At 45.3% G+C, this 14,156-nt stretch overlaps 1 long non-coding RNA gene across 1 annotated transcript in view; it reads right to left on the bottom strand.

Annotated features, from left to right (window-relative positions):
- LOC137545215 (uncharacterized) overlaps positions 1-14,156 on the bottom strand; it is a 279,535-nt gene that overhangs the window by 162,077 nt on the left and 103,302 nt on the right. Inside the window, exon 2 of the long non-coding RNA XR_011026013.1 lies at positions 7,774-7,897. This is a non-coding gene — a long non-coding RNA (uncharacterized lncRNA). The remainder of the gene's footprint in view (positions 1-7,773; positions 7,898-14,156) is intronic.

Below are 14,156 nucleotides of genomic sequence, written 5' to 3'. Positions count from 1 at the left end.
ACTATAAATTATTTGTGGAGTATTGCTGTACTCAGGTGTAAGCGCACTCTGTTTCTTAGTTAATGTGTTTTTCAGCAATGTATTTTTATTAGCCTGAGCGCTTTGATGTACTAAATAACAGTGCAAGAATGGCAGCAATTACCTTTTCCCCATGAAAATCAATAGGTGAATTTTGATTTTCTTTTGTAGGCTCCACCCACTTTTCTGAATATTAATCCCAGTCACCCAGTGACCAATTGTGCAAAGTTTGAGAACCCTACCATTAACAGTGTAAGAATGGCTGCAGTTTACATTTTCTCAGTGAAATGTGTATTTGTCTCCGCCCACTGATGACCCGGTATTGCCCGATTATGTATTTGGCTGGTGTTGGCTGCGCCCACTTTTCATAACCTTAACACACAATTACTCAATTACTCAGTGACCAAGTTTGTGAGCTTTGCAGTTTTTGGCATCCATAACCTGCCTTAAAATGAAACAAATAAGATTGTCTGTTTGGGGCTTCACCCCCTTTTATCAATTTAAACCCCAGTCACCCAATGATCAACTGTACCAGGCTTGTGCCATTAACAGTGCAAGAATGGCAGCAATGAAATATTCCTCTGAAAAATCAATAGGTAATTTTTGATTGGCTGTTTTAGGCTCCACCCACTTTTCTGAATATTAATCCCAGTCACCCAGTAATTAACTGTGCAAAGTTTGAGAACCCTACAATTAATAGTGTAAGAATGGCTGCAGTTTACATTTTCCCAGTAAAAATTGTATTTGTCTCCGCCTACTTATGACCCCGTGTTGCCCGCTTATGTATTTGGCTGGTGTTGGCTGTGCCCAATTTTCTAACCCTAACACACAATTAATCAATTACTCAATGACCAAGTTTGTGAGCTTTGCGGTGCTTGGCATCAATAATTTGCATTGGAATGAAACAAATCTAATTGGCTGTTTGTGGCTCCACCCCCTTTCTCAAATTGAACCCCAGTCACTCAATGATCAACTGTACCAGGTTTGAGGCTTGTTCCATTAACAGTGCAAGAATGGCAGCAATGTAAATATTCCCCTTGAAAACCAATAGGTGAATTATGATTGGCTTTTGTAGGCTCCTCCCACCTTTTTGAATATTAATCCCAGTCACCCAGTGACCAACTGTGCAAAGTTTGAGAACCCTACCATTAACAGTGTAAGAATGGCTGCAGTTTACATTTTCTCAGTGAAATTTGTATTTGTCTCCGCCCCCTTTTTGGTTATGGAAATAAAAAGTATCCTTTACTTTATTCCAGGTAGAGTACTATGTGTGTGCAAAATTTCATTCAAATCCGTTCAGCCATTTTTGCGTGATCGAGTATCAAACATTCAAACATCCAAACATCCGAACTTTCCCATCTATCTATATATATAATAGAGTAAGTGCCTCAACCTTCAAACAAGAAGAAGAAGTAGTGCCCTGCCCCCAGGGCTGGTCCAAGCAAGAAAAAGGGGCTGGTCCAAGCAAGAAGAAGAAGTAGTGTCATATCAAACCAAGGGCAAAGAGGGATAATTTGCATATTCAGTAGTAGTGCATTGTGGGTAACCACAAATGTTCACTTATAGCGGAATTATTGCAGATTTGCTTCTGTTTTAAGAAGGAAAATTACACCAAGCTTTGCATTTTTTAGTAGGAGGGCTTTTTGGTCTCTTTTATCCCCCTATACATTCTTAGTAGTTAGGGTCACCCTGAGCTGCTTGGTTACTCTGTTGTACTGGTCCAAGCCCCATCTCATACAGCCATATCAATCCCTGTTATGGCTATCATTCATGAAAGTGCTGTCGGTATGGAGCATCAATGTGGGTAAACACCGCTGCCGGTATTTTAGACTTCTGGGTGGGCATTCATAAAAAAGTATCCATGTGCGGTAGCAGTGCGGAGTTTTCCCGAATTAGGCTGGCGGTAGGCTTGCGGAGACATGGAAGCTGACGAGTTGATACATTTCTCCGTGTTCCGCTCTGCTACAGCTGACTGGGAGGTCTGTGTCTCCATTCACTTACATTGGTATCGTCACATCAGAGGGAGCGTTACTTCCCGACCTCACACCGCTTGCGGTGATCTTCATGAATTAACATTTTGCTACATTTTTTACAATAATCACCGCACAAGGCGGTGATTATCGCTCTGCTTGGTAATGTCAGCTTTTCATGCGGAAGGAGCCTTTATGAATGCAGATTTTGCTACGTGTTCAGGAAAGTCAGCTGTTTTAAGCATTTCCGCATGCTTTATGAATGATAGCCTATGTAGTGATGAGAACCAAAGGTCTGAAATAGGCTGTCACATGTGGGTTTGATATGACTGTGTAAAACTTAAAGCTATAGGCTTGCTTGGCTTACTAAGGGTGAAAAGGAATAATTTGCATATTTAGTAGCGGTGCATTGTGGGTAATCACAAATGTTCACTTATAGTTGAGTAATTGCATATTTCTTTCTGTTTCAGGAAGGCAAATTACACCAAGCTTTGCTTTTTTTAGTAGGAGGTCTTTTTGGTCCCTTTTATCCCCCTATACATTACGAGTAGTTTGGGTCACCCTGAGCTGCTTGGTTACTCTGTTGTACTGGTCCAAGCCCTATCTCATACATCTGTATCAATCCCTGCCATGTACTGATGAGGAACAAAAGTCTGAAACAGGCTGTCACATGTGGGTTTGACATGACTGTGTAAAATTTAAAGCTATATGCTTGCTATACACCAGCAGCTCTGGATGCTTGCTTGGCTTACCAAAGTGCAAAAGGAATTATTTGCATATTTAGTAGCAGTGCATTGTGGGTAACCACAAATGTTCACTTATAGCTGAGTTATTGCATATTTTCTTCCGTTTTAGGAAGGCAAATTATACCATGCTTTGCTTTTTTTAGTAGGAGGTCTTTTTGCTCCCTTTTATCCTCCTATACATTCCGAGTGGTTTGGGTCACCCTGAGCTGCTTGGTTACTCTGTTGTACTGGTCCAAGCCCTATCTCATACAGCCGTATCAATCCTTGCCATGTACTGATGAGGACCAAAAGTCTGAAACTGGCTGTCTACATGTGGGTTTGATATGACTGTGTAAAATTTAAAGCTATATTCTTGCTATACACCAGCGGCTCTTGATGCTTGCTTGGCTTACCAAGGGGGGAAAGGGGTAATTTTCATATTTAGTAGCAGTGCATTGTAGATAACCACAAATGTTCACTTATAGCTGAATTATTGCAGATTTCCTTCTGTTTTAAAAAGGCAAATTACACCAATACAGTGTGCGTCAATACAGGAAGTGACGACAGTGGAACGCACGATAGAACACGGAAGAGGTGAGTCATCCCCGCCCGCTGCCTCTTACTAATAGTGGCGGCTGCTACTGTGCTTAAGTAGGAGGGGGAATGCACATGGGGGACCAAGGTGAGGGGGGGGGGGTTCCTGCTGAGCTTAAGCTGGAGGTAGAGCACACATGGGGGACCCAGTTGAGGGAGGGTCCAACCCCCCTCCCCACCGCTGTGCCCAATACCCCCTTCCTGCCCTCTACCCTCGTATGCGGCTTATGCTACGCCGCGGGTCGGCTAGTTTATTATATTAGTAGGATACAGCAAATGGGTCCTTCCTTGGATGTGTGGTGGTGGTAGCCAGTTCTCAGGCTCCCATTCCAGACCGGAATCGAACCCTGATTTCCCGGCCATTACCTGTGGTCACTAACAGTGGCAGACTTGCCCTCCATAAAAGATTCTCGTTGCAAGTACTGAACAGCAAGTAGAACAATTATTTAAAAAAAATAGATGTAAGCTTTAACAATGGTAGATAAAGAACCATTGAAAGTTGATAAGGCAGTCAGACATTACCTGACATCACTGAGTGAGGAAGAGCAATCTCGCCATGGTGCGCACCAGTCCAGCACGGCCGTCACTACGCAAACAGCTGTTTGCGGTGCGTTACACAGTGAGTTTGGTGTGTCAGTGTGAAGCAGTACTCTAATTACACTACCTGATTGATGTATACACATGCAAGATGTTTTAAAGCACTTTAGGCCTGCAATTTAGCATTCAATGTGATTTGTGCCCTTAAAATGCTGCTTTGCGTCAAATCCAGATTTTTTTCCCCGGACTTTTTGCATGTATCCCACTCCGCCATGCCCCCCTCCATGTGTTAGACCCCTTGAAACATCGTTTCCATCACTTTTGTGGCCAGCATAAATGTTTCTAGTTTTCAAAGTTCACCTCCCCATTGAAGTCAATTGCGGTTCGTGAAAGTTTGCGCAAATTGAACGTTTGGCGAATGTTTGCGAACCTGGTTCGCGAACCTAAAAACAGAGGTTCTGCCCATCTCTGCTAACCACCAGCAGTCTCAACTGAAGATGTCACAAACAGAAAATGTTATGTTCGCGACATCTCTAGTTGAGACTGCTGGTGGTTAGTTGAGTTCCATAAATAAATGGGGCTTTACTGTATTATCCGCAAATGTTCGCAAACAGGTGAATCTATTGAACTACCATAGACTTCAATAGCAGGTGCATTTTAAAAGCTACAAAGACTGTTTCTAAGTCACAAAAGTGATGAAAAAGTTGTTTCAAGGGGTCTAACACCTGGACAGGGGCATGCCGGAGGGGGATCCATGCCAAAAGTCTTAACAAAAATTACGGGGTTGACGCAAAGTCTGGTTTTAATCCCTAATGGCAAGAATCACATTATGCACAGATCTGGGTGTCAGTGCGCTGTGGCGTGTCACAGATAAATGCAATAGCACTATCAGAATACAGTGAAATAATAATGCACAGGAGTATTTTTGTGCCTGCTGCAACTTAATGAGGCAACAGCAGTAGTGTGCACACAGCTATGGGTACCAGTGGGAGTGTCACACACAAAAAAAAAACCCAGGAGACCGATGTGCTAGCCCTCAATATGGCTGTTTGAAGTTCTTTCACAGCAACTGAGGAACAAGAACACAGGCCAAGCTAATGCTTTCCCTACCTATCGTCAGCAAGTCTGTCCCTGCTCTCACTATCAGTCAGCAGCCAGCAGAGAATTAATCCAATATGGCCACCACAACTGCTTTTTAATAGAGGGGTGGGGGGTCCAGAAGGGGGTGCTAGCTGATTGGCTGCCATGTGTCTGCTGATTGTGAGGTAAGGGGTCAAAGTTTAGCTCAATGATGATGTATAGGGGCAAATTGAACACGCCAAATGTTCGCTATTCACCACAAATGGGAACAGCCAATGTTCGCAGAATACTGCTCGCCGGCAAACTGTTCAGGCCACCTCTACTCTCAACAGACCAGCACAAATTGCCGGCAGTATTCACAGTGGTGAAGTCCAACTTCTTAGGCTGTTTGTGGGCTCTTCTGTACTTAAAGACCAGGTTCCATTTAATACAGAGTTCATGGTGTGTATATAGAGTGGAGTATAGCACTGTAATAGGTAGACCTATTTTTTAACATTGATGGTGGAGACTGGAGGCTTTACTGTACTATTATTATTAGCTAAACTAGTAGACCTAAGCTCGTTTAAAAACAGGCTCTAGGTCTCTCTCTTACCGCCACACGTCAGTTCACATGCGCGCACCCATCCGCCGCGTACGCACACCAGTCCGCCCTCCCAGGCTCCATCCTCTTACTGTCCCAATGGCTACACATGTGCAATAACCAAAACCACAGACACAGGGACAGCAGAATGATGCAGGGACAGTTAGGGTTTTATTATATAGGATAATACAAAAGCTAAATAATACAAACATAGACATGTTCCTGACCGGAAAAACCCTTAGCCATTTTAGCCTATTGGACATGACTGTCACGTACAATAACATACATTTACATGTACATACATTTTTTTTTCACACATAACACAATAAATTGCATTTAAAATTAACTGTTTACCTCCCACACCCAAAAAATACCCAAATACATTTTTTTTTTACAAAAAAAACAATATACAAAAAATTATAATAATTAAAAAAACAAACAAACAAACAAAACAAAACATAAATAGTTTTCTAAGGGTCTGAACTTTTTAAATATGCATGTCAAGACGATATATTACTAATATTTTTTTAAATTATAAGCTTGTAAATAGTGATGGAGGCAAAACTGAAAAATGCACCTTTATTTCCAAATAAAATATTGGCACCATACGTTGTAATAGGGACATAATTTAAATGGTTCAATAACCAGGTCAAATGGGCAAGTAAAATGTGTGGGTTTTAATTATGGTAGCATGTATTATGTTAAAGCCTTAATGGCCAAAAACTGGGAAATAATGAATTTTTTCCACTTTTTTCTTAATATTCCTGTTAAAATGCATTTGGAAAAAAAAATTCTTAGCAAAATGTACCACCCAAAGAAAGCCCAATTGGTGGCGGAAAAAACAAGATATAGATCAATTCATTGTGATAATTAGTGATAAAGTTATTGGCAAATGAATGGGAGGTGAAATTTGCTCAGATGCATAAGGTGAAAAATACCCGTGGGCTGAAATGGTTAAAGTACAGATAAAAAAATAACCTTTATTGTACTATGTATTAAAATAAGGCCAGTGCCTCGAAAGATAACATTAACAATTTTTTTTTAAAAATGCACATTATTGACCAGTATACATAGAAGAGGATGGTCACAAGTCAGTGACCTGTGTCCCCAGATGGCCTCACAACAAGGGTGTACCAATGTATAGTCACAAACCCTCGCTGTTAAGTCCAGGAGTCCACGTCTAAAGTCCCCCATTATCTACCTATGTATACCCGGATGGGTCCCTTATATGGATCCAGCTAAAACCTAACATATTTTGCCCATAATGGGCTTTGTCAGAGGATCATCAGGCATGGAAAATAACACAAGTAAAAATAAAGTCAGAGCAATCATCACTGCATATGTGTCAAAGCTCTGACTGGAGCAGCACACGTGAGTTGATAATATAAGTGCCCCATCTGGTTATACAAAGGTAGATGCCGGAGGGACTTTAGAGTTGGACTCCTGGACTGAACAGCAGGGGTTTGCGCCTACACGTGTGTAAACCCTTGTTGTGGGTTAGTGAGTCCATCTGGGTACACTTACCTGTGACCATCCCCTTGTATGTATACTGATGACTTGTGACCATCAGCTTGTATGTATACTGATCCACAGTGTGCATTTTTCCCATTGTTTTCCGAGTTATGTTTTGAGGCACTGGCCTTATTTTATTACATCCCCAATACAGGGTAATTTTTATTGGTACTTTAAAGGGAAGGTTCAGGGACAGTTGGAAAAAAATAAAAATCCGAATCCACTTACCTGGGGCTTCCTCCAGCCCGTGGCAGGCAGGTGGTGCCCTCGGCGCCGCTCCGCAGGCTCCCGGTGGTCTCCGGTGGCCGACCCGACCTGGCCAGGCCGGTGGCCAGGTCGGGCCTCTTCTGCGCTCCATTGTGCGTTCCACGCCGGCGCGCTGACGTCATCGCACGTCCTCCGGGCTGTACTGCGCAGACTCAGTAGTTCTGAGCCTGCACGGTACAGCCCGGAGGACGTCCGATGACGTCAGCGCGTTATGTTTTGAGGCGCTGGCCTTATTTTAATACAGGCCGCCGGCCTGGCCAGGTCGGGTCGGCCACCGGAGACCACCGGGAGCCTGCGGAGCGGCGCCGAGGGCACCTCCTGCCTGCCACGGGCTGGAGGAAGCCCCAGGTAAGTGGATTCGGATTTTTATTTTTTTCCAACTGTCCCTGAACCTTCCCTTTAAGGGCTTCTCCTGTCAGAAGCGTGCTTGAGATTATATCCTGTGTACCTCCCAAATTTCAGAGTATTGCATTAAATAATACAAACAAACCTTGTTCCTCGGAGAATTCTCCAGCTGAGCATGGAGCACAGGCATAGCAGCAGATGTGGATATCTCCACCGGGAATTTTCCTGTATCCAGGAGGACATCTGGCAGTGCAGCGGGAATAGGGCACCTAAAATACCGTAGAGATAAAAATATGTGAATTGAGTACAAAGATCTGGAAAACGGTGCATTAAAAATCTGATATCAAAACCCAGATATTGTCCTCAAAGCCACGGACAATGAGGGAGGGGGAGTGCTCTTAATTAGAGATGTCGCGAACCTCCGATTTTCGGTTCCCGAACACCGTTTGCGAACTCCCACGGAAGGTTCGGTTCGCGTAAAAGTTCGCGAACCGCAATAGACTTCAATGGGGAGGCAAACTTTGCAAAATAGAAAAAATTATGCTGGCCACAAAAGTGATGGAAAAGATGTTTCAAGGGGTCTAATACCTGGAGGGGGGCATGGCGGAGTGGGATACATGCCCAAAGTCCCGGGGAAAAATCTGGATTTGACGCAAAGCAGCGTTTTAAGGGCAGAAATCACATTGAATGCTAAATTGCAGGCCTAAAGTGCTTTCAAACATCTTGCATGTGTATGCATCAATCAGGGAGTGTAATTAGAGTACTGCTTCACACTGACACACCAAACTCACTGTGTAACGCACCGCAAACAGATGTTTACGTAGTGACGGCCATGCTGGACTGGTGCGCAACATGGCCAGAGTGCAGGCCATGGCAGTTTTCCAGCCCATATGGTCACCGGGCTGTGGTAGCTCAATGATAGAACAACATTGACTGTCAAGCTGATCAAATTTGGTCTGTCCACAATGAAGCAACGACCTTATTATCTTCTTGTATGTAGGTAGGCATAGGTAGGAGTCCCAGTATAGGTAGGTAGGTAGGCATAGGTAGGAGTTCCAGTATAGGTAGGTAGGCATAGGTAGGTGCCTCAGTAGTTATCTAGTCATAGGTAGGAGACCCAGTATAGGTAGGTAGGCATAGGTAGGTGTCCCAGTAGTTAGCTAGGCATAGGTAGGAGACCCAGTATAGGTAGGTAGGTGCCTCAGTAGTTAGCTAGGCATAGGTAGGAGACCCAGTATAGGTAGGTAGGCATAGGTAGGTGTCCCAGTAGTTAGCTAGGCATAGGTAGGAGACCCAGTATAGGTAGGTAGGTGCCTCAGTAGTTAGCTAGGCATAGGTAGGATACCCAGTATAGGTAGGTAGGCATAGGTAGGTGTCCCAGTAGTTAGCTAGGCATAGGTAGGAGACCCAGTATAGGTAGGTAGGTGCCTCAGTAGTTTGCTAGGCATAGGTAGGAGACCCAGTATAGGTAGGTAGGCATAAGTAGATGTCCCAGTAGTTAGCTAGGCATAGGTAGGAGACCCAGTATAGGTAGGTAGGTGCCTCATTAGTTAGCTAGGCAAAGGTAGGAGACCCAGTATAGGTAGGTAGGCATAAGTAGGTGTCACAGTAGTTAGCTAGGCATAGGTAGGAGTCCCAGTATAGGTAGGTAGGCATAGGTAGGTCCCCTAGTATAGGTAGCTGTCCCCGTATAGGTAAGTAGGTTCCCCAGTAGTTAGGTAGACATAGCTTGGTGTCCCAGTAGAGATAGTTAGGCAGGGCCTGGCTGGCACAGTAATAACAATTACCAAGGTCCAGCTGCAACAGATAGGGCTGTATAATGTCAGTGTCAGTGAGCAACACACACACAAAAAAACACATCAGGAAAACATTAAAGCTCTCAAAAGAGCTGTTGAGGGGTGCTATTTTAGCAATAACAATCAGCCAGGAACAAGCCAAGAGCCTAACTAATCTTTCCCTAGGAGAACAAGTCTGCAGCAGCTGTCCCTAGTCTGTCTATTTGCAGCAGGCACACGAGTGAGTGTCATAGCCGGCAAACCTGCCTTATATAAGGGGGGGGGGGGGCCTCCAGGGCTTAGTGTAGCCTGAATGGCTACAATGTGCCTGCTGACTGTGATGCAGAGGGTCAAAGTTGACCCTCATAGTGCATTATGGAACTGACGCAAAAGTTTGCATGGTCCAGGCGACCGCGAACCACCAAAGTTCGCCTGGAACCGTTCGCAGGCGAACCGTTCACGACATCTCTACTCTTAATTAAAGAGGACTGTATAAAATAGGCTCTCAGAATACTGGGCGACAAAAACCTCTATGAGTTATTAAAGGGGCACTGTGGCAAAAGTGCTGCTGTTCATGTATCCCCAGCATCATTTGTTTAATATTGACAGCATAATTTTCTCCATAAAGTATGTGTTAAAAAATACCTCCTAACAACACTTCTAGTCTTATACACAGTTGATCTGCATCATTACATCAGCTGGTTCTGATCAGGGATGCAACAAGATTGGCTGTTTTCTGCTCTCTGATAACTGCTGTCAGTCTTCTGTGCCTCGGACAGAACTTATTCATTACTCAGCTCACTCATTGCGTTGATGAAGTCTTCTGACATAACTAAATAAACATAAAATGACTTGTGGTACTGAGAGCATCTCCAGTGCTGCTGTGTCTTATAGCAAGTGCTTTTCACTGTGAAAACAGAGCATTTTGCATCCTAACCACATTCTGAATACATTCTGAATACATCTATATATATAATAGAGTAAGTGCCTCAACCTTCAAACAAGAAGCAGAAGTAGCGCCCTGCCCCCAGGGCCGGTCCAAGCAAGAAGAAGGGGCTGGTCCAAGCAAGAAGAAGAAGTAGTGTCATATCAAACCAAGGGCAAAGAGGGATAATTTGCATATTCAGTAGCAGTGCATTGTGGGTAACCACAAATGTTCACTTATAGCTGAATTATTGCAGATTTGCTTCTGTTTTAAGAAGGAAAATTGCACCAAGCTTTGCTTTTTTTAGTAGGAGGGCTTTTTGGTCTCTTTTACCCTCCTATATACATTCCGAGTGGTTTGGGTCACCCTGAGCTGCTTGGTTACTCTGTTGTACTGGTCCAAGCTCTATCTCATACAGCCATATCAATTCCTACTATGTACTGATGAGTAGAGATGGGAAATTTGGATCTTTTCAATGATCCAGATGATTTGAATCGGATCATTGATCCGAATCTTGGATCATTTTACAAGGGAAGCATTCCGGGGGTGAAATGACTAGCAGGACAGCAGAAGGGGAGAAGATGGACAGAGGGCAGGGAGTGGACAGAGAAGGGAGGAGGGACGAGCAGAGAGCAGAAATGTTTGCACACAATACCCACATGCTGCATTCATATGCTTTACATATATTTCACCTATATGCTCATCTGTGTACCTTGGATGGAAACGTTGCACAGTGAAAGAAAGCATTCCCCAAAGATAAGTGCAGCTGTTTAGAGCAGTGCAGGATGCCCAGCAATCACAGTGCCTGCAAAGTTACTGAGCTGTGCTGAGCTGAGCCAAAAGTTTCCAATGTGGTCACTGTGCACAACTACAGAACAGGCAGCCTATAATCAGCAGCACATTATAGCCAGTATGTGTGCTCTACACATATCTGGCAGTGGCACCCATGTCCCCTCTACCTGTCCCTGTGCAAGGCTGGCTCTCCTGAGTCCCCTCCAACAGAGCAATCCATCTCTGCTCTGCTTCCAGGACCCCGCTGCCCGCTGAGAGGGGGCGTGCCGCTCCTGACCCCGCCCCTTTTGCGATCCGAATCACTCATTTTGATGATTCGGATGATTCGACTCACAAAATAGATTCGGATCAAAGATCCGAATCGTTCATGATCCGGACAACACTACTGATGAGGACCAAAAGTCTGAAATAGGCTGTCACATGTGGGTTTGATATGACTATGTAACATTTAACGCTATAGGGCTTGATTCACAAAGCGGTGCAAACTGTTTAGCACGGGTGTGCTAAACAGTTAGCACGGGAAGTGTCGTTTGTGGACTTTTGTGCACGCAAAGTGCCGTGATTCACACTATTGCGGTCTTTTGCGTGCGCAATTTGTGCAATCGTGGACTTTTGTGCGCGCAAAAGACCGCGATCGCGCAAATCACAGCACTTTGCGCGCGCAAAAGTCTGCAAATGGTACTTCACGTGCTAACTGTTGAGCACACCCGTGCTTAACAGTTTGCACCGCTTTGTGAATCAGGCCCATAGGCTTGCTTGACTCACTAAGGGTGAAAAGGAATAATTTGCATATTTAGTAGCGGTGCATTGTGGGTAACCACAAATGTTCACTTATAGCTGAATTATTGCAGATTTGCTTCTGTTTTAAGAAGGAAAATTACACCAAGCTTTGCTTTTTTTAGTAGGAGGGCTTTTTGGTCCCTTTTATCCTCCTATATACATTCCGAGTAGTTTGGGTCACCCTGAGCTGCTTGGTTACTCTGTTGTACTGGTCCAAGCCCTATCAGATTCAGCCATATCAATCCCTGCCAAGTACTGAGGAGGACTGAAAGGCTGAAATAGGCTGTCACATGTGAGTTTGATATGACTGTGTAAAATATAAAGCAATAGGGCTTGATTCACAAAGCAGTGCAAACTGTTTAGCATGGGTGTGCTAAACAGTTAGTATGTGAAGTGCCGCGATTTGCGCGATTGCTGTCTTTTGCGTGCGCAATTTGCCACGAGTCGCACGATTGAAGAGTTTTGCGCGCGCAAAGTGCTGCGATTCGTGGCAAATTGCGCGTGCAAAAGACCAATCGCTGCACTTTGCGCGTGCAAAAGTCCGCGAACTGCACTTCACGTGCTAACTGTTTAGCACACCCGTGCTAAACAGTTTGCACCGCTTTGTGAATCAGGCCCATAGGCTTGCTTGACTTACCAAGGGTGAAAAGGAATAATTTGCATATTTAGTAGCGGTGCATTGTGGGTAACCACAAATGTTCACTTGTAACTGAATTATTGCAGATTTGCTTCTGTTTTAAGAAGTTAAATTACACCAAGCTTTGATTTTTTTTTAGTAGAAGGTCTTTTTGGTCCCTTTTATCCCCCTATACATTCCGAGTGGTTTGGGTCGCCCTGAGCTGCTTGGTTACTCTGTTGTACTGGTCCAAGCCCTATCTCATACAGCCTTATCAATCCTTGCTATGTACAGATGAGGACCAAAAGTCTGAAACAGGTTATCACGTGTGGGTTTGCTATGGCTGTGTAAAATTTAAAGCTATAGGCTTGCTAAACACCAGTGGATCTGGATGCTTGTTTGGGTTATTAAGGGTGAAAAGAATAATTGGCATATTTAGCAGCAGTGCATTGTGGGTAACCACACATGTTCACTTATAGCTGAATTATTGCAGATTTCCTTCTGTTTTAAAAAGGCAAAAACACCAATACAGTGGGTGGCATTACAGGAAGTGACAACAGTGGAACACGGAAGAGGTGAGGCATCCCCGCCCGCTGCCTCTTACTAATAGTGGCGGCTGCTACTGTGCTTAAGCGGGAGGGGGAGGGGGAGGGGGGGTTCCTGCTGAGCTTAAGCTGGAGGGGGAGCACACATGAGAGACCCAGTTGAGGGGGGATCCGACCCCCCTCCCCGCCGCTGTGCCCAATACCCCCTTCCTGCCCTCTACCCCCTTATGCGGCGTATGCTACGCCGCGGGTCGGCTAGTTGATTATATTGCTGTATTAGGTAGATAGTGATTTGAGTGTTATAGTTTTCACATAGTCCCCAACCGTCCCGTTTTCGTCGGGACTGGCACGATTTGGGAGGGCTCTCCCGCTATCCCGCTACGACCCCCCAGTGTCCCGGCTGGCTGGGGGGTCAGACGCAGGGGCGGACTGTTTGCGCAGGAAGGGAGGCAGCCAGTGAAAGGGAGCTGGTGGCAAAGCGGCGGAGAAGGGGGGAAGTCTCCCCCACCCCCCTTCCCTCACCTTGGTGCTCCCTTTCCTGGCTCTCCCTTCCAGATTAATGTGTCTCTCTCCGATAGCACAGTGGGTGACAGCGGGCGGGGAGGACTTACCGCTGTTACGCAGCCGCCGGAGAGAGCTGTAATCTGTGTGCCGCAAGTCTGGTCTACTCAAGACCAGACTAGCGGCGCACAGATCACAGCTTCCTCTGCCGGCTGGAAGGACATCGGTAAGTCCTCTCCGCCCGCTGTCACTCTGCCGCTGCGCCATCGGAGGAGACACATTGATCCGGAAGGGAGAGCCAGAAAAGGGAGCACCAAGGTGAAGTAAGGGGGGGGAGACTTCCCCCCTTCTCCGCCACTTTGCCACCAGCTCCCTTTCACTGGCTGCCTCCCTTCCTGGGGGCACCTATACACCTGGCTATACTGGGGGCACCTATACACCTGGCTACATATACTGGGGGCACCTATACACCTAGCTGCATATACTGGGGACACGTATACACCTGGCTGCATATACTGGGGGCACCTATACACCTGGCTGCATATACTGGGGACACGTATACACCTGGCTGCATATACTGGGGGCACCTATACA

This window comes from Hyperolius riggenbachi, chromosome 1 (assembly GCF_040937935.1).
Source record: "Hyperolius riggenbachi isolate aHypRig1 chromosome 1, aHypRig1.pri, whole genome shotgun sequence".
NCBI lineage: Eukaryota > Metazoa > Chordata > Amphibia > Anura > Hyperoliidae > Hyperolius > Hyperolius riggenbachi.
This window is presented reverse-complemented; position numbering and strand designations above follow the sequence as displayed.